This window comes from Balaenoptera borealis (assembly GCF_965194805.1).
Source record: "Balaenoptera borealis genome assembly, chromosome: 6".
NCBI classification, from domain to species: Eukaryota; Metazoa; Chordata; class Mammalia; order Artiodactyla; family Balaenopteridae; genus Balaenoptera; species Balaenoptera borealis.
In genome coordinates this window covers 37,591,898-37,604,062 of record NC_138863.1, presented here as the reverse complement: position 1 = coordinate 37,604,062, position 12,165 = coordinate 37,591,898, and the positions used below count along the sequence as shown (strand labels likewise).

Below are 12,165 nucleotides of genomic sequence, written 5' to 3'. Positions count from 1 at the left end.
GTCACAAAGTCACTATTGGTTATTTCTTGGTATAGTCGTTCCTTCTTTTTTTTGCAAAAAAGTTTATTTGTATCATTATTTTTATTTGTAGCATTTTTTTAACATCTTTATTGGAGTATAATTGCTTTACAGTGCTGTGTTAGTTTCTGCTGTATAACAAAGTGAATCAGCTATATGCATACGTATATTCCCATATGCCTTCCCTCTTGCGTCTCCCTCCCACCCTCCCTATCCCACCCCTCTAGGTGGTCACAAGCACCGAGCTGATCTCCCTGTGCCATGCAGCTGCTTCCCACTAGCTATCTATTTTACATTAGGTAGTGTATATATGCCAATGCTACTCTCTCACTTCGTCCCACCTTACCCTTCCCCATCCCCGTGTCCTCAAGTACATTTTAATCACAATCTCAATTTCAGTGCTTGTGATTGGTCTGTTTATATTTTCTATTTCTTACTGGTTCAGTCTCGGAAGGTTGTGCTGTTCTAAGAATTTGTCCATTTCTTCCAGGTTGTCCATTTTATTGGCATACAATTGCTTTTAGTAATCTCTCATGATCCTTTGTATTTCTGCAGTGTCAGTTGTTACTTCTACTTTTTCATTTCTAATTCTATTGATTTGAGTCTTCTCCCTTTTTTTCTTGATGTGTCTGGCTGATGGTTTATCAATTTTGTTTATCTTCTCAAAGAACCAGCTTTTAGTTTTATTGATCTTTGCTATTGTTTCCTTCATTTCTTTTTCATTTATTTCCGATCTGATCTGTATGATTTCTTTCCTGCTGACTTTGGGTTTTCTTTTTGTTTTTCTTCCTCTAGTTGCTTTAGGTGTAAGGTTAGGTTGTTTTTTTGAGTTGTTTCTTGTTTCTTGAGGTAGGAGTTTATTGCTATGAACTTCCCTCTTAGAACTGCTTTTGCTGCATTCCATAGGTTTTGGGACGTTGTGTTTTCATTGTCATTTGTTTCTAGGTGATTTTTGATGTCCTCTTTGATCTCTTCAGTGATCTCTTGGTTATTAAGTAGTGTATTATTTAGCCTCCATGCGTTTGTATTTTTTACAGATTTTTTCCTGTCATTGATATCTAGTCTCATAGCATTGTGGTCAGAAAAGACAGTTGATACAATTTCAATTTTCTTAAATTTACCAAGGCTTGATTTGTGACCCGAGATATGATCTGTCCTGGAGAATGTTCCATGAGCACTTGAGAAGAAAGTTTATTCTGTTGTTTTTGGGTGGAATATCCTATAAATATCAATTAAGTCCATCTTGTTTAATGTATCATTTAAAGCTTGTGTGTCCTTATTCATTTTCATTTTGGATGATCTCTCCTTTCGTGAAAGTGGGGTGTTAAAGTTCTCTACTATGATTGTGTTACTGTCGATTTCCCCTTTTATGGCTGTTAGCATTTGCCTTATGTATTGAGGTGCTCCTATGTTGGGTGCATAAATATTTACAATTGTTATATCTTCTTCTTGGATTGATCCCTTGATCATTATGTCGTGTCCTTCTTTGTCTCTTGTAATAGTCTTTATCTTAAAGTCTATTTTGTCTGATATGAGAATTGCTACTCCAGCTTTCTTTTGATTTCCATTTGCATGGAATATCTTTTTCCATCCCCTCACTTTCAGTCTGTAAGTGTCCCTAGGTCTGAAGTGGGTCTCTGTAGACAGCATATATACAGGTCTTGTTTTTGTATCCATTCAGCCAGTCTATGTCTTTTGGTTGGAGCATTTAATCCATCTACATTTAAGGTAATTATCAATATGTATGTTCCTATTACCATTTTCTTAATTGTTTGGGGTTTGTTATTGTAGGTCTTTCCTTCTCTTGTGTTTCCTGCCTAGAGAAGTTCCTTTAGCATTTGTTGTAGAGCTGGTTTGGTGGTGCTGAATTCTCTTAACTTTTGCTTGTCTGTAAAGGTTTTAATTTCTCCGTTGAATCTGAATGAGATCCTTGCAGGGTAGAGTAATCTTGGTTGTAGGTTTTTCCCTTTCCTCGCTTTAAATATGTCCTGCCACTCCCTTCTGGCTTGCTGATTTTCTGCTGAAAAATCAGCTGTTAACCTTATGGTGATTCCCTTGTATGTTATTTGTTGCTTCTCCCTTGCTGCTTTCAATATTTTTTCTTTGTAGTTAATTTTTGATAGTTTGATTAATATGTGTATCAGTGTGTTTCTCTTTGGGTTTATCCTGTATGGTACTCTCTGTGCTTCCTGGACTTGATTGACTATTTCCTTTCCCATGTTAGGGAAGTTTTTGACTATAATCACTTCTAATACTTCCTCAGACCCTTTCTTTTTCTCTTCTTTTTCTGGTACCTCTATAATTTGAATATTGGTGCGTTTAATGTTGTCCCATAGGTCTCTGAGACTTTCCTCAATTCTTTTCATTCTTTTTTCTTTATTCTGCTCCCTGGTGGTTATGTCCACCATTTTATCTTCCAGCTCACTTATCCGTTATTCTGCCTCAGTTATTCTGTTATTGATTCCTTCTAGAGTATTTTTAATTTCAGTAATTGTGTTGTACATCACTGTTTGTTTGCTCTTTAATTCTTCTAGATCCTTGGTAAATGTTTCTTGTATTTTCTCCATTCTGTTTCTGAGATTGTGGATCATCTTTACTATCATTACTCTGAATTCTTTTTGAGGTTGGTTGCCTATTTCATCATCATCTATTTGGTCTTTTAGGTTTTCACCCTGCTCCTTCATCTGTAAAATATTTTTTTGTCATTTCCTTTTTTTTTTTTTTTGATGGGTGGTGCTATTTTCCTTTCTTACTGGTTGTTTGACCTGAGATGTCCAGCACTGGAGTTTGTAGGCAGTTGGATAGAGCTGGGTCTTGGTGATGAGATGAGGACCTCCGGGAGGCCTTGCTCTGATTGATATTCACTGGGGTCTGAGGTTCTCTGTTAGTCCAGCGGTTTGTACTTGGAGCCCCCACTACAGGGGCTCGTGCCTGACCTCCGGCCTGGGAACCAAGATCCTGCAAGCTTTGTGGTGTGGAAAAAAAGAAAAAGGAAGAAAGAGAGAAAAAAGGAGCAGTACAATATCAAAGAATAAAAAACAAATTAAAATTAGAAAGATAAAAAGTATATTAGGAAAAATAAAACTATAATTGAAACAACTGCAAGAAGGTAAAATTGTTGTATTTTATTAAAATAATTGTAATTAAAATATTGTAATTAAATAATTGTAATTAAAATAAACAACTATTTTTAATTGTTTTAAGGGGGAGAACAAGCCAGAAGGAGAGAACAATAACAACGTATAAAGAATAAAGTAAAATTAGAAAAATAAAAGATTTATTAGGAAAAATAAAAATATAAAAGAATCTACAACAATGAATCAACAAGGTAAAACAGAACACCAATCTAAAAGAGGAAAAAAAAAAAAGCCTTGGCTATGGGGGTGGAGTTTAGGCAGGGGTGGTACTTAGGCAGGGGCGGGGTTTAGGGTGGGGCGGGACCTAGGCAGGTGGGGGGTGACATTTGAGTCTGGAGCGGGGCCTAGGCGGGTTGATGTTCAAGCATGGGGCAGAGCCTCTGCTTATGACCTGTGTGGAAGGGGAGAGGCAGCATGTCCAAAGGAGGGCCTCTGGAGTGTGGATTTCCAGAGTTTGGAGGTCGGGCTCTGAGTGAGGGTGTGTGGATGGGGTTTAGGCCCAGCTCATTGGAGGGGGTCTCTGAGTGTAGAGGTAGGGCCCTGGGTGGGGGTGTAGGGGTGGGGTTTGGGTTCTGCATGGCAGGAGGGAAGCTCCTAGGGCAGAGGATCAGGCCTAGGAGCCCAACAGGGAAAGCACTGGCCCTGTTCCTTTCCGTTCCTCTGAAAACCCCCCACCGTCTCCTCCAGGGTCTCCTCCATCCCTGCTGGACCCCTAACCATGGGTGGTCCCGCTGGGTGTAGGAACTCCTCCTCTCTCCCAGCCACCCCTCAGGGGTGCCAGTGCCAGAGATCTGGCCTTTACTTTTGCTCCCCCTTCCCTCCCTCCCACTCCCTCGGGACCTGCACAGCTGGACGGGGCTTAGATGGGCAGAGGGTCAGGCCCGGGATCTCAGCAGGTTCCCGGGGGCCCAAATGGGCAGGAGAAACCTGCCATGTTCCCTTTTGATCCTCTGCCCTCCCAATGGTTCCCCAATTTCCCCCTTTGGGCATGGGATTCCTTCCCCTCCCCCAGCCGCCCCTCAGGGACGCCAGACCTATCCTGCCTCCACTTCTCCTCCCCCTTCACTCCCCCCCACGCCCCATGTCCTACCACTTGCTGGGGGTTCCTCCCATCCCCTTAGGTGTCCATGGTCCCCCACCAGTGCCTGGTAGGTGCCCTAGTTGTGAGGAGACGCGAATTCCACGTCCTTTTAGTACGCCATCTTCGGTATAGTCATTCTTCAATCAAATTTCTTAATCAAGTATGACCAACCAACCAATGAATTAAAAAGTAGGATTTAGAATATCTGTAACTTTAAAGTACCTCTTTTGTTTGCCTTGACTACACTTAACCTGTGTCTCCATTATATTTGAACCCCTTTGGTGTATAGATTCTGTGTTGGCTAGACAGGTAGCATAAATATCCTATAGGGAAGAACAATTAAAAAACCCATTAAGTTATATATTTTTAGTGTTCTTCAGTAAACTCAGTGCCATAGTATATTTGCTGTAGGATTTGGGAGTGGGAGAGGTGGCAACTAAAGGTATACTGTACAAGGAGCATACAACTTTTACATTCATGATGCACTTTAGGGTTTACTCAGAGTCAGGCCTTTCATTTGACCTCATAACAATCCTGTGATGTAGGCAGGGCAGACATCATCATCCCTGTTTTAGAAATGTGAGAAGACTGAGGCTCAGAGAGGTGAAATGATTTGCCTAAGGTCAAAAGAAGACATTGTCAATACCTGGTTTAGAGTCCAGTGTATTATCCATCTCAGCATGCAAAACTCAAACTCAAAGTGAGTTAGGGGCTTGAATGCTTTAAGTTAGTTAGACTTTAACTGGGTACTTACCACTGACATTGTTTTATCTGTTAGGGAAAGGTTTAACTTTAAGCAATAGAAGGCTTGACTTAAAGTGGCTTAAACAAATAGGTGTCCAGTGTTTTCATATAATTAGAAACCTGGAGCTAGCAGTTTCTGGTGCTGGTTTTGCTGCTCAGTGACCCAGACTCTTTCTGACATTTTGCTCTGCCGTTCTTGTACTCACTGACTTTTGTCTTCATGTTTGCCTCTTCATAGTTGCAAGATGGCTGCCCCAGCTTTGGGCAGAAAGGGATGGAGTGTGTGTGCAGTAGTGGGGGGTGCAACTTTATCTGTTCCTCTTATCAGGAAAATCAGAAGCCGCCCAGAAATTTCACCAGCTGACTTCTATTCGTCATATTGGCCAGAGACTTGAATCTCCTGTCCCCTTCCCACACCTTATAAAAGAGGCAGGAAAGTCAATACTAGCTTCATCAGCCTTAAAAGTAGAGGAAGGCAAGGGAGAAAGGTGGTTGGCAATGGGTGTTGAGTAAGCCAGCCTACGGTGTCTGTCACAGTCTTACTGTAATTCCATATGGAGCAAACAGCATTGGATAAACACCAGTTGAACATCCCTGTACATTCTTGCCACTGTGTGAAATTTGTGATTATTTGTTCTGAGTGCTAGGCAGCTTTTTCCTGATCACCTCCTAAGAAAGTCAAATTTGAATAACTTCCATATCACATATTTTGGTGTAATAACATGGGGGGGTGTTATGGGAGGTTGGGTTGTTTGTTTTTTGCTTAGTAGTTCTTTACCAGCATATCTATTTCATGAGATTATTCGTGAGATAGTTACACAATTACTTTATCATCCTTTGTAGACATTCATTTTCTGCATGCTTATAAATTAGGAATGAGTAGGAATTAAAATGTGTTTGCTGTCTCTAAGAATGGTTGTCTAGGATCAGCAGGACTTGGGTTGTGTGTTTGTCTAGAGCTGAGTGTTTCTGTGGACAAGCACAGGCCTGTTCATGAAGCTACTTGTTTAAATTATAGCAAAATGATGACACATGTTCCTTTTCCCAGTTTAGTGGTGTAGGAAGAGAAGTTTTGGAGTCAGACGCACTTGTGTTATAGTCCTGGGTCACCTCCTGAACCACAATCTCCTTGTTTTTCCTATGAGGATTCATGATGTGACCCATGTGACTGGCAGCACCACAGAGCTGGGGTTAGAGAAGGTACTTGTTGTGTTTTTAGCTCCTTTTTCTCTCTGTAGTTCCTTGCTTCCCCTACAGTACCCTGGCTTGTTGAACTTGGAAGCAGTTTATCTATTTCCCTTGATAAAAAACTTTAGTTTTTGTTGCAGATAAAACAATGTCAGTGGGAAAGGGGAAGTAATTTAGAAATTTTGGCCCAGTGGACTTCCCTTCTGATTAAATACACAGCAATCCTGTGTAATGAAAGAAAGGCAAGTACCCAATTAAATTATCATTATCACTTTGGAGAAAGGATATCTCTACTCAGGTTAAAAGTGTTCCCTCAATATGAAATCCACTGCTATCTTTCTCTACCCTCCTTTCCTCTTCATCCCACCCCAGTAAGCTATCTTGATTCAGAGAAAGTATAAAAAGTGCCATCATAAGGCCATTTTGAAAGGAAAACTCTAATTTCGATGTGTAAGCTAAAATAAGAATATGGGTAAATCAAAGATCATTTTAATTTTTCTTTTTGTTGTATATTTTTCATATACATGTAACCAAATTTTCATATATGGAAATTCATGTAATTCTTAATGAAGTCAATAAGGGCTACTTTCTGATACAGATAGTATTGTGATATTTATAAAGCAGGTTGTAAAATAAAATTAAATGCTACCATCCTTTTGGTTTGCTAGTTTCAATGAGCAAATTTCATTATGTTTACTTTAAGCAGCATACCTTGAAAACATTTTTTTTTTTGCCCAAATTTAGTCAACAACCAAGAAGCACTTCAGTAATAAGTTGGATCTCACCACACAAATGCCATTTGTATTTAATAGAAGAAACATTGGGAACTTTGCAGTTTGGTGCCATAGAATGATCAGGAGAACCAAAATTAACATGTGAAATATGGGCTTTGAATGAGAAGACTTGAAGGAGAATGAAAAACATCAGTGGAAGTTCTAAGGCATGGTGGTTTAAAAGCATATTGGAACTATACCCTGCAATTCCTACTGAGATGATCATCTTTTGGTGATACTGTCACATATAATGAAGTCTTTTATTGGTAATTGCTGTTCTCATTCAAGGATTGTATAGAACCCTTTGTTTTACAGGAAAAAATACATTTTTGAGGTGGCTAGCTGACATTAGAATTATAAAGCTGAGGAACAGAAGAAATCAAACTAGGTCTTAAGAAAAATGGAACCCATGACTTTGACCTAGTTGTCCCAGGCTTTCACTGAACTCAGTGAGGTAGATTATAAACTGTACACGACTTAGTGGAGGCATCTGTATTCTGCTCACACTCTGAATTTTAAATTGTTCTCAGAGATTATTTTATTCGGTGTACAAATATATACCAAAATAAACACAGTGTAAAAATACTTTAAAAACTCTTCAACAGATTAAAAAAACTTTCATTGTGGGATGTGTCAGATTTAAATAAGTAGAATAGTATAAATAAAACATAAGGAGAACCATATAGCGAGTCCTCCTGTATCTATCCCACAGCTTCAACAATTCACAGCTCATGGCCTGTTCTGTCTCCTCTGCTCCTCCTTCCACCGCCTTCTTTTCCCAACATGGATTGTTCTGAAGCAAATCATATCATTTCATCCACAAATATTTCAGTATGTGACTCTAAAAGGTAAAGACTATACCAATAGTAAACAGTATGAAATGGCTTTTGTATGTAGTAGAAGTGTAAAATGTGTGAAGGGCGTTTAACATCAGGCATATTAAATTGCACATCCACATGATTTTCACACATCTGACTACTTCCAAGCTCATTTTCTACAAGCCACCGCTTTTGCTGCTTAATGTTTGGTGGTCTTTGTTTACGTATAATTTAGTGAAAATGTTAGAACAGCTTTGAGTTTGTTTTCCTTTCATTGGTGGTTTTTTCCTAGATGGAATTTTCATCTCTGCAGAGTAGTTGATCTTGTTGTACATGGAAATATTATCTGGGAGAACTGTGGCACATGATCTCTGGTGACTCTCCAATAGTGCTCTTCGGTCCTGAAACCACTCCCTGTATTTGAGAGCCGATGGAAAGAGGATAAAAATCCCTAAATTTAAGATTTGGTATTTAAGGCACACATACCATTTTCATTTGGAAAACTATATACAGTATTGCTTTTAGTATTTTCTGATTAAGCTACAAAGTATAGATGAACATTTTCATAATGATACTTTTGGGGATGAGACAGTGACCCGTTTTTTTGTTTTTTGTTTTGGTTAATCTGTTATATGTAGTATCTACTTGTGCTAGATTAGAGGATTTGATTTGACATTGGTCGGTTTGCAGATTAATGTATAAGGACATATATAATAATGAAGTTTTATTTTTGTAGAAGAGAATGGATGCAATATAGAGTGTTTTTGGTTCAGATTGTGGTTCTGGAATCAAACTGCCCAAAGGTTTGAGTACCTGCTCCACCAACTAATAGCCATGTGGCCTTGGCTAAGTCACATAGCTTCTCCAAATCTCAGTTTCCTTATCTGTAAAATCAGGATAATAAGAGTACTTATCCCTTGTATTTTTTAAAAATATGGATTAAATGGGATGAAAACAAACAAAATTATTACTAATTTTGGCTTAAATTCAATAGAGATGTTTGTTACTGAACATTTTTTAAAGATACTGTAATCACTATAGTGACCCAAAACATAAGGATTGTTGGTTTCTGGATGTCAGGTGAATGTGCATTATAAATTGAGAAGTATTAAGAGACACATTTGTTACTCTGAGGTCTGCTAGCTGCTAAATATGTTATATGAAAAGTTTCATACACTTCAGGCCTGTGATCTATTCAGATCTAGTACTGCATATACAATATTGCTTCAAGAAGCATTTGATGGCTGAAACCAATCTTCTTTGTCATTTTAGAAGTGGCTCTAGTTTACCTTAAATCCCATTTAGGTTAAGAAGCTGTTAAACATGTTGGTATTTCAGTTTGTGCCATGTGTCGTAGTAATGAGTCCAGCAGGCTTACCATCTCCATGTAGAGTAACCAGGCACGTTGGCTGGAGAGGCTTATGTCCACTTTGAGGAGGTGGAGCCTAGCACAGTGTTCTGGCATCTGCTCCTTGAGGACTAGGCCTGGTTGGGCTCTTACTAGTCCACAGAGCTTGACAGCCTATCCTGAACCCCAAGCCTTTGATCAGGTTGAATTTTAGTCCTTGGCTGGCTTGATGGGTCCTTGGGGGCCTTAGCTTTGCCCTGGGATAGATTACCACATCCAAGGGCCTCAGTAGATTGGGGGACAGTGAGACACACTCAACAGGGAAGCAGTACCAAAATGAAATTGGAGAGACACCTACCTGCTTCATGGAGTTGCCAGATCCCACTCTTGGGTCCTATGAACTTAGAGCACGTCACTCTCTAAGTATACTTTGTTTTATTTTTGTCAGGTTGGCATTTCACACCCTAGAGATGCTCAATGTGTCATTTGCAAAATTTGAAACATCAGATTACTCAGTCTCTTCTAGTCCATTTATAAAATGTACAGAGAGGCTGATCTTGGCATCACTCCGAGAACACTCATGCTTGGCCCTTCTTCCATCTGAGAAGTACCTCTTCATCCCTAAATTTGTGCTCCTTTCCTGTTTCATGTTCCTGATGGAACATTTCTCATAAAACCTATAATTTATTGCAATGAGATTGTGGGACTTCCCTGGTGGCGCAGTGGTTAAGAATCCACCTGCCAAGGCAGGGGACACGGGTTAGATCCCTGGTCTGGGAAGATCCCACATGCTGCGGAGCAACTAAGCCCATGCACCACAACTACTGAGCCTGTGCGCCACAGCTACTGAAGCCTGGGCGCCTAGAGCCCATGCTCTGCAACAAGAGAAGCGCGCCGCAATGAAGAGTAGCCCCCGCTCGCCTCAACTAGAGAAAGCCCGCACACAGCAACAAAGACCCAACGCAGCCAAATAAATAAATAAATTTAAAAAATGAGATTGTTTGTGTGTATGTGTGTGTTTCTTTGTTTCCTTCATCTTTGACTCAAACATCCTGGGTTCAAATCTAAGTTCTGGCACTCATAAATTGGTTACATTCACCTCTCTCAGCCTCTGTTTCCTCAACTGTAACATAAGGATAATGATAGTACTTACTCCATAAAGTTGTGCACACTGCATATTGCACTGCAGAGCAGTTAGCACAGTGCCTGCCATATCTTAAGGACTCACAAAATATTACTAGTTTTGTTATTGTCATCACCACACCAACATACTTTCTCTTTGACCAAAATAACACTGCATGTTTCTGTCTCCTTTTTGTCCTATTCCTATTTGCCCTTCAATATTTATTGAGTGTCCAGTGGACAGATCAGGTACTGTTTTCTAGGCCCTGGGAATAGAGGGTTGAGCAAAACAGAGTCTCCATTAAAATCAAATTTTTCTTACTGCTATTTTGGTAAATTGACTTGGCAAAGATCTCCAGTGACCTTTTTGCCAAATCTAAAGAATTCTTTGGTCCTGCTCTTATTTGATGCTTTATAAAATTTGAAACTGTTAATTATTCCCTTCTTTAAACTCTCTCTTTCCTTGAATGCTCTAATACTATACTTTTTTTTGATTCTCTTCCTAACTTTCTGACTTTTCCCTCTGACGATTGACCTGATTTCTTCACCTACCCTTTATTCTTTAGGTTTCTGTTCCTGATCCATTTATTATTCTTCCCCTACTCTTCTCAGAGATTGTAAACTGGTGACTTTGGTGGAACTGAATTACTACCACACAAAGTCATATGTCACATCTAGGATGCTTTAGTGCCAAGTTTTGTCCATCTGGAACTATCTGAATACCTATGGTTATCAGCAATAATTAATTCAAGGGGACAGTATAGTTTAGATGATTTTGCATTTTACAGGGCCATTTCTACTGAGAAAGTAACTTAAAAAAATAGTAGAAAGTTTATGAACCTTAATTAAATGAAGTCTTCAGCTGGTGTAATCTGATGAGCTGTAGAGTTTTCTAATTATCCACTGTTATTCATTGACCAGATCAAGCAGGCTCCTGCTTCAGGGCCTTGGCAGTTAGGTATTTTTCTCCCAGGAATGTTCTTCTAGATTTTTGTAGGGTTTGTTCCCCCACTTCACCCTTCACCATGCTACTGAAAATAGTGCTCTCCCCCTAGTACTCTCTAGTCATTTACTGCTTCACTTTTCTTTATAGTACTTAATACTTCCTGATGTACATGTGTCTGTTATCTGTCCCTCCCACTAAAATTTAAATTCGTTCTTGAGAGCAGGAATTTGTGTGGCTTGATCACGGCTATATTCCCAGCATCTAGAATAGTGAATGGCATATAGTAAGTGGTCAATAAATATTCACTAAGTGACTAAATCAATGCAGAAGAGTTTACTGACTTTGCAGAAGAAATGTTTTAGGATGTATTAAGCAGTACAAATTAAATTCCAAGTTTAGGTGAAATGGAGCTAAAGATCATGATTGCTTTTATAAGAGGAGTAAGGCAAGTAATGATTAACAATAAGTGGAATGGACACTTGGAGGAAATAAAATAAATCTTAGTTGGGGAAATTAAGAAAAGAATAAGAAAAAAGATTGAGGCAGGCAATTTAATGTTATTCGTTTGAATGCACTGTCCAAGAGTCTAAATATTCAGAAATATTTGAGTGCAAAAGATGCTGTGGCTTCCATGAGTGTGTGAAAGAACAGTCCTTGGACCTTGGTACAAAATCTCTGAAGAATCTGGGCAAGATAAATTGAGTGATTGGCATTTCCTCTCAGTTTTTATTATTATCTCTTTGTCTTCTGTTCTTTTACTGGTGTTTTTATTTTCTATTCAATTATTATTTATTGGTTGCTTGCAAAGTGAAAGGTTTGCCATAGATAACCTTTTTTCAAATCAGGAAAAAACTTAATTTCTAATAACCAGGAAAACCTAAGGGCTTTTCTCTTGCTTGAAGGTGCAAGAGAAGGTTGGTTGAAGTGGGTATGCTGTCCCCACCCCCAAAGTTTCCACACCTACTGTGATTTTTCTCCAAAGTTTCCACA

The 12,165-nt window shown here is 39.1% G+C and overlaps 1 protein-coding gene and 1 long non-coding RNA gene across 4 annotated transcripts in view; one reads left to right on the top strand and one right to left on the bottom strand.

Annotated features, from left to right (window-relative positions):
• The window catches only part of PLCL1 (phospholipase C like 1 (inactive)), a 388,297-nt gene that overhangs the window by 123,729 nt on the left and 252,403 nt on the right, over window positions 1–12,165 (top strand). The window lies entirely within an intron of this gene.
• Window positions 4,060–12,165, bottom strand: part of LOC309631268 — a 46,680-nt gene continuing 38,574 nt past the window's right edge. Inside the window, exon 3 of the long non-coding RNA XR_014246163.1 lies at window positions 4,060–12,135. This is a non-coding gene — a long non-coding RNA (uncharacterized lncRNA). The remainder of the gene's footprint in view (window positions 12,136–12,165) is intronic.